Source organism: Mesocricetus auratus, unplaced genomic scaffold (genome assembly GCF_017639785.1).
Source record: "Mesocricetus auratus isolate SY011 unplaced genomic scaffold, BCM_Maur_2.0 contig_5107_pilon_obj, whole genome shotgun sequence".
Lineage (NCBI taxonomy): Eukaryota > Metazoa > Chordata > Mammalia > Rodentia > Cricetidae > Mesocricetus > Mesocricetus auratus.
Genome location: NW_024434088.1, coordinates 31118 through 42599, shown reverse-complemented (window position 1 = coordinate 42599; position 11482 = coordinate 31118). Strand labels below are relative to the sequence as shown.

The following is an 11482-nucleotide window of genomic DNA, read 5'->3' as shown; positions in this document are numbered from 1 at the left end:
CACACAGTGTTGTATCGTTAGTTTTCCAGAAGTTACTAATGTATATTTCTCCATACAGTTATTTTCGTTAGTTTTCAAGAAGTTATGCATGTCACATTCTCGAACTCAGTGTTGTATTGTTAGATTTCAAGAAGTTACATAGATAGATTCTCAACACAGTGTTGTTTCATTAGTTTTCAAGAAGTTATACATATAGATTCTCACACAGTGTTGTATCATTAATTTTCAAGAAATTACACGTGTAGATTCTCACACAGTGTTGTATCATTAAGTTTCAATAAGTTACACGTGTAGATTCTCACCCAGTATTGTATCATTAATTTTCAATAAGTTACACGTGTAGATTCTCAGACAGTGTTGTATCGTTAGTTTTCAAGAAGTTACACATTATAGATTCTCACACAGTGTTGTATCATTAGTTTTCAAGAAGTCATTTCACAGTTACATAGATTCTCACACAGTGTTGTATCATTAGTTTTCAAGAAGTTACATATGTAGATTCTCACACAGTGTTGTATCGTTAGTTTTCAAAAAGTTACATGTGTGAATTCTCACACAGTGTTACATCGTTAGTTTTCAAGAAATTATGCATTCAGTTTAGAACTCAGAGTTTTATCGTTTGATTTCTAGAAGTTACATAGATAGATTCAGACACAGTATTGTATATTTTTAATAAGTTATGAATATAGATTCTCACACAATTTTGTATCTTTTGTTTTCAAATGTTACATAGTATCCCTCAAGTGTTTTTTCCATTGTTTTCAATAAGTTGCACGTATATATGTGCAGGCAACTTTGTATCGTTGGTCTTCATAAAGTTATGCATGTAGTTTCTCACACTGTGGTGTATTGTTAGTTTTCAAGAAGTTACACGTGTAGATTCTCACACATTGTTGTATCGTTAGGTTTCAAGAAGTTACACGTGTAGATTCTCAGACCGTGTTGAGTCCTTTATTTTCAAGTTTTCACGCACATTTGATTGAAACACAGTATAGTATAATTACTTTTCAATACGATACACAAGTAGATTCTAAGACAGTGTTGTATCATTAGTTTTCAGGTAGTTACACATGTAGTTTCTCATACAGTGTTGTATCATTAGTTTTCAATAAGTAACATGTGTACATTCTTAGACAGTGTTGTATCGTTAATTTTCAATAACTTATACGTGTAGATTCTGACACAGTGTAGTATCGTTAGTTTTCCAGAAGTTACTAATATAGTTTCTCACACAGAGTTATTTCATTAGTTTTCAAGAAGTTATGCATTCTGTTTAGAACACAGTGCTGTATCGTTAGTTTTCATGAAGTTATACAAATAGATATTCATGCAATGTTGTATCATTTGTTTTTAAGAAATTATACATGTAGATTCTTTCACAGTGTTGTATCGTTAGTTTTCAAGAAGGTAAACAATCAGTTTAGAACTCAGTGTTGTATCGTTAGAATTCAAGAAATTATGTCTATAGATTATCACACAGTGCTGTATCGTTAGTTTTCAATAAGTTACACACATAGATTCTCACACAATGTTGTATCATTTGTTTTCAAGATGTTACTCACGTAGCTTCCCACAAAATGTTTTTTCTTTGTTTTCAATAAGTTACCTGTACAGATGTGCAAGGAGCTTTGTATCATTAGCTTTCAAGAAGATACTCATGTAGTTTCTCACACTGAAATTTCTCACAATGTAGTTTCTCCCACTGTAGATTCTCACATGTAGTTTCTCACACAGTGTTGTATCGTTAGTTTTCAATACGTTACACGTGTTGATTCTCAGACAATGTTTTATCGGTAGTTTTCAATTAGAAACATGTGTACATTGTAAGATAATATTGTGTCGTTAGTTTTCAAGAAGTTACACTTATAAATTCTCACACAGTGTTGTATCGGTAGTTTTCAATAAGTTACGAATATTGATTCTCACACCATGTTGTATCATTTGTTTTCAAGATGTTACTCATGTAGTTTACCTTAAAGTGTTTTTCTTTGTTTTCAATAAGTTACAATTATAGATGTGCATGAATCTTTGCATCGTTAGTTTTCAATTAGTTACGCATGTAGTTTCTCACACTGTTATATTATAATGATATTCCATGCTGTATATGAAAACAATATGTTTATTTACCAGAACAAGAGTGGGAGAGAGAGTCGCACAGACCAGGAGTTAGAAGTGTGGCTGGCTTCCAGGACAAAATGGAGTTTCCTTTTATATCTACCTGTGTCAGGTTACAGTACTCTGCCCTCATGGTCAGATAGATTTGTGGGGTTCACTCCTACAATTCCCCTTTTATTCTAAATAGAAGATTTAAATTTGATACAAACTCAAACATATACAACATATATACATACAGGGTGATAATTAAGTTGTAATCTACTTATCCTAAGCTAAACATATCCATTCCACCTAAATTATAAATTTATCTGAAAAGGATGCTTAACTCTGAACACCTCCTTCAAAACCCAACCCTAAAAAAATTGTAAATTAACACTGACAGGTGTAAACTATCCTCTAATATCATTAGTAGGGAGAAGGGACATGGAATTCTCAAATTTACTTCCTGCTGAAATGGGACGATGACAAACATGTGGACACGTGGGAAGAATCTGTTAGTGTAACAAGAGTCTTAAGAAGGTCAATTAGTCTCTGTTTGCAGGAGAGGCTTGACTGAAGTTCTGGATTAGATATCTTATTTTGATTGAAGAACTTTTCTGAAGCTCTGATCAGATTGTAAAAAATGCACTGTATCAATTCCTTGCCCTGACGATGTGTCGAGTCATGTAGTTCCAAGCTGGTTTCAGGATGGTGCTTTTTAGGTGGGGTCTATGACATGGGGAAGTTTAGATGTATTCAGTCGAATCAGGAGGTGTCGGGTAAGTAAATCCACATTCTCTTTTTGAAGCAGTTGAAGATCGTTGTCAAGAAATCCCCTTTTCTCTGGAAAACTGAAATATTAATATTAACAGAGAAATTTTTAACTTTCATGTCTATGAATACTTGAAAAGGCGACTCTAAGGAAGATAATACACATGAAGGAGGTTAGAGTTTTAGAAAAGTATCAAATATAAACAGATGACAGTCCATATATACATATATATATATATATATACAGTTTCTGTCTTATATCAGTAGCTCTTTGATATAATACAGAAAGTCTGAATTGCATTTTAACAATATGCTTGGGTTTAAAGCAGGAGAGCCAAACCAACTCCAAAGCCAGCATTAATTAGATGAATTGGGACACAGGAATATTAAGAAGTGGAAATAGAAATTACAATAACAAAATAGTGAGATTTAGACATTGATAACACATCATATTATTACATGTTTGGTGGTCCTCTGAGTAGCTATCTTATCTCATTTATGTATCCATATACCTAGTATTTTTTCACTGTTCAGAACTAATTTTCCTGTAAAGACACAAACAGAATACTTCTCTTTCCTTTAATGAGGTCTCCTTATACAAAGCATACCTTGTAGATGAGCCATCATCCTTCTTCCTCCTGAGACATTTTCTGTTCTGATCGAATCTTAATTAATTTAGATGGGACCCAAAGCTTTTCTTCTCCTGTGGAAACAAAAGCATAACCCCTTCCCCAACGTAACACATATCCTGGATTCCAGACTGAGGTCATAACTTACTTAAAATACACCAGTTGCTTCAGTTCAGAAGTCTTCTCTTTAGTCCAGTGTCTCTCTGCTGCAGTTTGTCGTTTTCATCAGCATTAAGAAAATTCAATGTTAGTAAAGCATGATGTAACCTGTGTTTGGCGGTCTTGTTCTCCCTGGCTGTTTATGAAGCATCTCTTTTAAGGTTCGGTTAGATCTTTCAATCACTGCTTGTCCTGTGGGATTGTAACATATACCATTTCCATGTTTTATATTATAGTATTTGAAAAATTGTTCCAATTTACTGGAGACATATGCTGGAGCATTGTGAGTTTTTATCATTTTAGGTACACCCATCACAGCCATCACCTCTAAGAGGTGTGTAATAACAGAGTCAGCCTTTTCAGAGCTGAGGGCAGTAGGCCATTGGAATCCTGAGAACGTGTCTATGGTATGGTTTACATATTTTAAACTGCAAAATTCTGGGAAGTGAAATACATCCATTTGCAAAAGTTCATTTCTGTGAATACCTTTAGGATTACAACCTGCTGGTAACGGAGTTTGATTGTAGAATGAGCAACTGGGGCAATTTTTTACTATTTCTTTGGCTTGTTGCCAGGTGATAGAAAAATCCTTCTTTAAGCCTTTGTTGTTAACATGGTGTTTCTTAAGAAATTCTGAAGCTTCCAACACATTACCTACTAATAAACAATTTCATCATTGCCTTGTTCCAGAGGACCTGGCAGACTTGTATGGGATCTGATGTGTGTTATATATATATATATATATATATATATATATATATATATAGGATGAATCCTGTTTCTGATGGTTTGCTGTAATTGTATAAATAATGAGGTTAATTCTGTACTATCAGGAACAAATTCTGCAGTCTCGATGTGCAAGACATGTATTTCTGCATACTGATTATCCGTGACTATATTGACAGGTTCTGTAAAGTCTTTAAGTACCATGAGAATGGCATGTAACTCTGCCTTTTGTACGGAGTTGTAAGGGCTTTGAACTACTTTACTTATATTTCCTATTTATACCCTGCCTTACATGATTTGTTTGCATCTGTGTAGAAGGTAAGAAGCTCAGAAATAGCTGTTTGTCTCATGATACCTGGAAGAATCCAAATTGTTTTCTTATGAATTTGATTCTCTCTGTTTTGGGAGAGTTATTACTACTAATTCCCAAAAAGTCACTGCAAGCAATTTGCCAATACTCATTATCCTTCCATAAGGAGGAAATTTCATCATTTGTTAAAGTTAAAATAATTTCAGCTGGGTCTTTCCAAGTCAGTTGATGAAGCCTTAACTTACCTTTTAATATCAAATCAGAGATCTTTTCTATATATGTTTTCAATTTTTTATTCTGTTTATGTGGCAGAAATACCCATTCAAGTATGATGTCTTCCCTCTGCATTAATATTCCTGAGGGGTATTCTTTATATGGTAAAGTAACCAGAATACAGTACAGTTTTGGATACACAATGCCTACATGTGCTTCTAATATTCTCTTTTCTACCTATTCTAATTGTTTTTCAGGATCAGCTGATGGTACTCATGAGGTGTTTAGTTCTTTATCTCCTTTTAAAGCCATTTTAGGTGTTTTAAATCATGCCCTACTACACGATAATTGTCTGTAATTGAGAGATTTTTCCTAATAATTTTTGAAGATCATTAAGAGTCCGGTACTTTCTGCCGTCTAATTTTCTGATCATCTATTTTATCACTTAAATAGTTAACAGAATCTCCTCTTTGTATTTTTTCTGGGGCAATTTGTAATTCCCAGCGAGGCAAAGTTTCCTTTACTGCTTCAAACATCTTTTCCAAAGTATCCTTATTTGAATCAGACAATAATATGTCATACATATAATGATATATTAACGAATGTGAAATTTTTTTACGAATTATTTCTAGAGGTTTATTCACAAAATATTGACACAAAGTTGAGACGTTTAACATACCTTGAGGTAGTACCTTCCACTGGAATCTCTGTACCGGACAGGAATTATTATAGGTAGGTACCGTGAAGGTAAAATTTTCTCTGTCCTTTTCTTGTAATGGTATGGTAAAGAAGCAATTTTTTAGGCTATAACTATGATTGGCCAATCCTTAGGAATTAGAGAAGGTAACAGCATCCCAGGTTGTAGAGACCCCATAGGCTGAATTACCTTGTTGATTTCTCTAAGATCAGTAACCATTCTCCACTTACCAGACTTCTCTTGACAACAAAAACAGGTGAATTCCATGCACTAGTTGATTCCTCAATATGTCCAGCATCTAGCTGTTCCTGAACTAGCTTCTACAAAGCCTCTAACTTCTCAGATGTCATAGGTCATTGACCCACCCAGAAAGGTGCATCTGTCAGCCATTTTAAGGGTAGAGCTTTTGGTTGCTCTGTAGGTTTGGCACTAGTATCCTGCTTCTGTACAGCCTGTACATTTGTCATCTGTTTTCTGTACTGTCTTACTATATTCTTTCTACCATCAATAGCTTGTCTATAATTCCTAGCAGATAAAGAGGAATGTTAATCTGCGTAATCCATTGCTGTAATAGATCATGACCCCAGAGTTTTATAGCAATATCTGTAACATATGGCTTTAACCTTCCTCTCCGTCCTTCTGGCCCAATAAAGTCAATCCATCTAATGCTCTGTTTAACTTCAGATATCGTTCCAATCCCTAACTATTGAATGTTAACCTCTTTTTTTTAATTTTATTTTCCAGTTTAAATTTAGATAAGAATCAAGGTTGCTTCACAAGTCAGTTCCAGGTCCCTCTCCCATTCCCTCCCTTCCTCCCGTGCCCTCCCCTCCCCCCCCCCCGTTATCCTCTCATTTCTCCAGGGAGGGTGAGGCCCTCCATGGGGGTGTCCATAGTGTGTCATTTCATATAGGGCAGGGCCTAGACCCTTTCCCAAGAGTTCTGGGTGAGAGTGCTCCTCACATTGTTCTATTGGAGTCCAAAGTCCGTGTGTAAACTTGGGATGGGTACTGATCTGCTGCCCAAGGCTCAATAGATTCCCTAGGCCTCTTCACTGACACCCAGATTCAGGGGGTCTTGATCAGTCCCATGCTGGCTTCCCAGGCTAATGCCTGGGATTCAAGAGTTAACCTTTGTCTGGTCAGCTGTTTCTGGGGGTTAAACCAGCCCAGTCTTAATTCCTTTGATCATCAGTCCTCCCTCTCTGTTACTGGCTTTCTTGAGTTCAGCTCAGTACTTAACCAAGGGAGTCTGCCTCTTCTTCGATCAGCCACTAAATAAAGTTTCTGTTTCCCAGACTCTCTGGCCATAGGATTGTAGGCTGGCACTCCCCAGATCTATGTCTAAAATCCATATATGAGAGAGTACATGCCATGTTTCTCTTTTTGTGACTGGGTTACCTCACTCAGGATGGTTTCTTCTAGTGTCATCCATTTGCCTGCGAATCTCATGATTCCATTATTTTTTTCTGCTGAATAGTACTCCATTGTGTAGATGTACCACATTTTCTCTATCCACTCTTCGGGTGAGGGACATCTAGGTTGCTTCCACGTTCTGGCAATTACAAATAAAGCTGCTATGAACATAGTGGAACAGACCTCTTTGTTGTATGAATGGGCATCTTTTGGATATATGCCTAAGAGTGGAGTTGCTGGGTCTTGTGGTAGGTTTATTCCCATTTTTCTGAGGAATCTCCACACTGATTTCCAAAGTGGCTGAACCAGTTGGCACTCCCACCAGCAATGGAGGAGTGTCCCCCTTTCACCACATCCTCTCCAGCATAAATTGTCATTGGTGTTTTTGATTTTAGCCATTCTGACAGGGGTGAGATGGTATCTGAGAGTTGTTTTGATTTGCATTTCCCGGATGGCTAAGGATGTTGAGCACTTTCTCAAGTGCCTCTCAGCCATTTTAGACTCCTCTATTGAAAACTCTCTATTTAGTTCTGCAGCCCACTTTTTAATAGGGTCCTTTGGTGTTTTGGAGACTTGCTTCTTGAGTTCTTTGTAAATTTTGGAGATCAACCCTCTGTCAGATGTGGGATTAGTGAATATTTTTTCCCATTCTGTGGGCTGCCTTTTTGTCTTGCTGACTGTGTCCTTTGCCTTACAGAAGCTTCTCAGTTTCAGTAGGTCCCATTTATTAATTGTTGATCTTACTGCCTGTGCTACTGGTGTTATGTTCAGGAAGCTGTCTCCTGTACCAATTCGTTCAAGGGTACCACCCACTTTCTCTTCTAAGAGGTTCAGTGTGGCTGGATTTATGTTGAGGTCTTTGATCCATTTGGACTTAAGTTTTGTGCATGGCGATAGACATGGATCGATCTGCATTCTTCTACATGCCAGTCTCCAATTATGCCAGCACCATTTGTTGAAGATGCTTTCTTTATTCCATTGTATATTTTTAGCTTCTTTGTCAAAGATCAGATGTTCGTACGTGTGTGGGTTAATACCCGGGTTTTCAATTCGATTCCATTGGTCTACCTGTCTATTTTTGTGCCAATACCAAGCTGTTTTCAGGACTATAGCTCTATAATAGAGCTTGAGGTCAGGGATGGTGATGCCTCCGGACGTTGCCTTGTTGAACAGGGTTGTTTTGGCTATCCTGGTTCTTTTGTTTTTCCATACAAAATTGATTATTGTTCTTTCAAGGTCTGCGAAGAACTGTGCTGGGATTTTAATGGGGATTGCATTGAATCTGTAGATTGCTTTTGGCAGGATTGCCATTTTTACTACATTGATCCTACCTATCCAAGAGCATGGGAGATCTTTCCATTTTCTGAGGGCTTCTTTAATTTCTTTCTTTAAAGATTCAAAGTTCTTACGATACAGGTCTTTCACTTGTTTGGTTAGCGTTACCCCAAGGTATTTTATGTTGTTTGTGGCAATTGTAAAGGGTGATGTTTCTCTGATTTCTCTATCAGCCCTTTTATCATCTGTATATAGTAGGGCTACTGATTTTCTTGAGTTGATCTTGTAGCCTGCCACTTTGCTGAAGGTGTTAATCAGCTGTAAGAGTTCCCTGGTAGAGTTCTTTGGGTCATTGATGTAAACTATCATATCGTCTGCAAACAGTGAAAGTTTGACCTCTTCCTTCCCAATTTGTATCCCCTTGATCCCCCTTTGTTGTCGTATGGCAATAGCTAGGACTTCAAGTACCATGTTGAAAAGGTATGGAGAGAGTGGACAGCCTTGTTTTGTTCCTGATTTTAGAGGAATTGCATTGAGTTTCTGTCCATTTAGTTTGATGTTGGCTGTTGGTTTACTGTATATAGCTTTTATTATGTTTAAGTATGTCCCTGTTATCCCAGATCTCTCCAAGACCTTTATCATGAAGGGGTGTTGGATTTTGTCAAAGGCTTTTTCAGCATCTAGTGAGATGATCATGTGATTTTTGTTTTTCAGCTTGTTTATATGGTGGATTACGTTGATGGATTTTCGTATGTTGAACCATCCCTGCATTCCTGGGATGAAACCTACTTGATCGTGGTGAATGATTGTTTTGATGTGTTCTTGGATCCGATTTGCCAGTATTTTATTGAGTATTTTTGCATCAATGTTCATGAGGGGTATTGGTCTGAAGTTCTCTTTCTTAGTTGTATCTTTGTGTGGCTTGGGGATCAAGGTTATTGAAGCCTCATAGAAAGAGTTTGGCAAAGACCCTTCTGCTTCTATTGTGTGGAACACTTTGAGAAGAATTGGTATAAGCTGTTCTTTGAATTTCTGGTAGAATTCTGCACTGAGGCCATCTGGACCTGGGCTTTTTTTGGTTGGGAGACTTTTGATGACAGCTTCTATTTCCATAGGGGTTATAGGTCTATTTAAATTGCTTATCTGTTCTTGATTTAGTTTTGGCAATTGATAGCTGTCCAGGAAGTCATCCATTTCCTTTAAATTTTCGAATTTTGTGGAGTACAGGTTTTCAAAGTATGACCTAATGATTCTCTGGATTTCCTCAGAGTCTGTTGTTATGTCCCCCTTTTCATTTCTAATTTTGTTAATTTGCGTGTTCACTCTCTGCTGTTTGGTAAGTTTGGACAAAGGTTTGTCTATCTTGTTGATTTTCTCAAAGAACCAACTCTTCGTTGCGTTGATTCTTTGTATTGTTTTCCTGGTTTCTACTTTATTGATTTCAGCCCTCAATTTGATTATTTCCTGGCGTCTACTCCTCCTGGGGGAGTGTGCTTCTTTGTGTTCTAGAGCTTTCAGCTGTGATGTTAATTCTCTGGTATAACTGTTCTCCTGTTTCTTCATGTGAGCATTTAGCGCTATGAACTTCCCCGTAGCACTGCTTTCAAAGTGTCCCATAGGTTTGGGTATGTTGTGTCTTCATTCTCATTGAATTCGAGGAAGTCTTTAATTTCTTTTTTATTTCCTCTTTGACCCAGGGATGGTGCAGTTGAGCATTATTCAATTTCCATGAGTTTGTAGGTTTTCTGCAATTTGTGTTGTTGTTGAATTCTAATTTTAAAGCATGGTGGTCTGATAAGATGCATGGAGTTATTCCAATTTTTTTGTAGCTGCTGAGGTTTGATATGTTGCCAAGTATGTGGTCGATTTTTGAGAAGGTTCCATGTGGTGGTGAGAAGAAGGTATATTCTTTTTTATGTGGATGAAATGTTCTATAGATATCTGTTAGTCCCAGTTGGGTCATTACTTCTATTAGCCCTTTTGCTTCTTTGTTGAGTTTCTGTTTGGTATTCCTGTCTAGTGGTGAGAGTGGTGTGTTGAAATCTCCCACTATAACTGTGTGGGGCTTTAGATGAGATTTAAGTTCTAATAATGTTTTTTAACAAATGTGGATGCCTTTGTATTTGGGGCATAGATGTTCAGAATAGACACTTCCTCTTGGTGGGTTTCACCTGTGATGAGTATGTAATGACCTCCTTCATCTCTTTTGATTGATTTTATTTTAAAGTCTAGTTTGTTAGATATTAGGATTGCTACCCCGGCTTGTTTCTTGGGTCCATTCGATTGAAAAATTTTTTCCCAACCTTTAATTCTCAGGTAATGTCTGTCTTTAAGGGTGAGGTGTGTTTCCTGTATGCAGCAGAAGGAAGGGTTCTGTCTTCGAATCCAATCTGCTAGTCTGTGTCTTTTTATGGGTGAGTTAAGGCCATTAATATTGAGGGATATTAATGACCAATGATTGCTCATCCTTCTTCGATTTGCGATGGTTGTTGTTGGTGGATTATGTGTGGAATTTCACCCCTTTGTTCTTTTGGCTGTTGGTAGAGAGAGATTCTCTAATGCTTATGTTTTTCTGGTTGTAGTTAGCTTCCTTGGGCTGGAGTTTTCCTTCCAAAATTTTCTGTAGGGCTGGGTTAGTGGACACATATTGCTTGAATCTAGTTTTGTCATGGAATATCTTGTTTTCTCCGTCTATAGTGATTGAGAGCTTTGCCGGGTATAGTAGTCTGGGCTGGCATCCGTGGTCTCTTAGTGTAGGTAGAATATCTATCCAGGACCTTCTGGCTTTCAGCGTTTCCATGGAGAAATCAGGTGTAATTCTGATAAAAATATGGAACGCTTCACGAATTTGCGTGTCATCCTTGCGCAGGGGCCATGCTAATCTTCTCTGTATCGTTCCAATTTTAGTATATGTGCTGCCGAAGCGAGCACGAATGTTAACCTCTTTTAAAGCCCAATAATGGTGCCAGGACTTCTGATTAATGATGATGATGTCACTTCCTGTCTAAAATGCCAGTAATCACCATATTATTTACTTTAACTGTTCATTTGGGTCTATGAAATCGTATAGAAGTTTGCCAAAATATATGTTTTGTATCTCCTCCTGATATAATTGCTTCATCCTCTGGAGCTAATGTATTATCCAGTGCCATATTATTTACAATGGGCAGTGGATCTTCTAATTGTCCTGGGA

General features: G+C 37.2%; 1 non-coding gene across 1 annotated transcript; it reads right to left on the bottom strand.

The window, feature by feature from the left end:
• Positions 1 to 11113: 11113 nt before the first annotated feature.
• Positions 11114 to 11220, bottom strand: LOC121138552. Its single transcript, XR_005875496.1, has one exon. It is a non-coding gene; the product is annotated as a U6 spliceosomal RNA (small nuclear RNA).
• Positions 11221 to 11482: the final 262 nt, after the last annotated feature.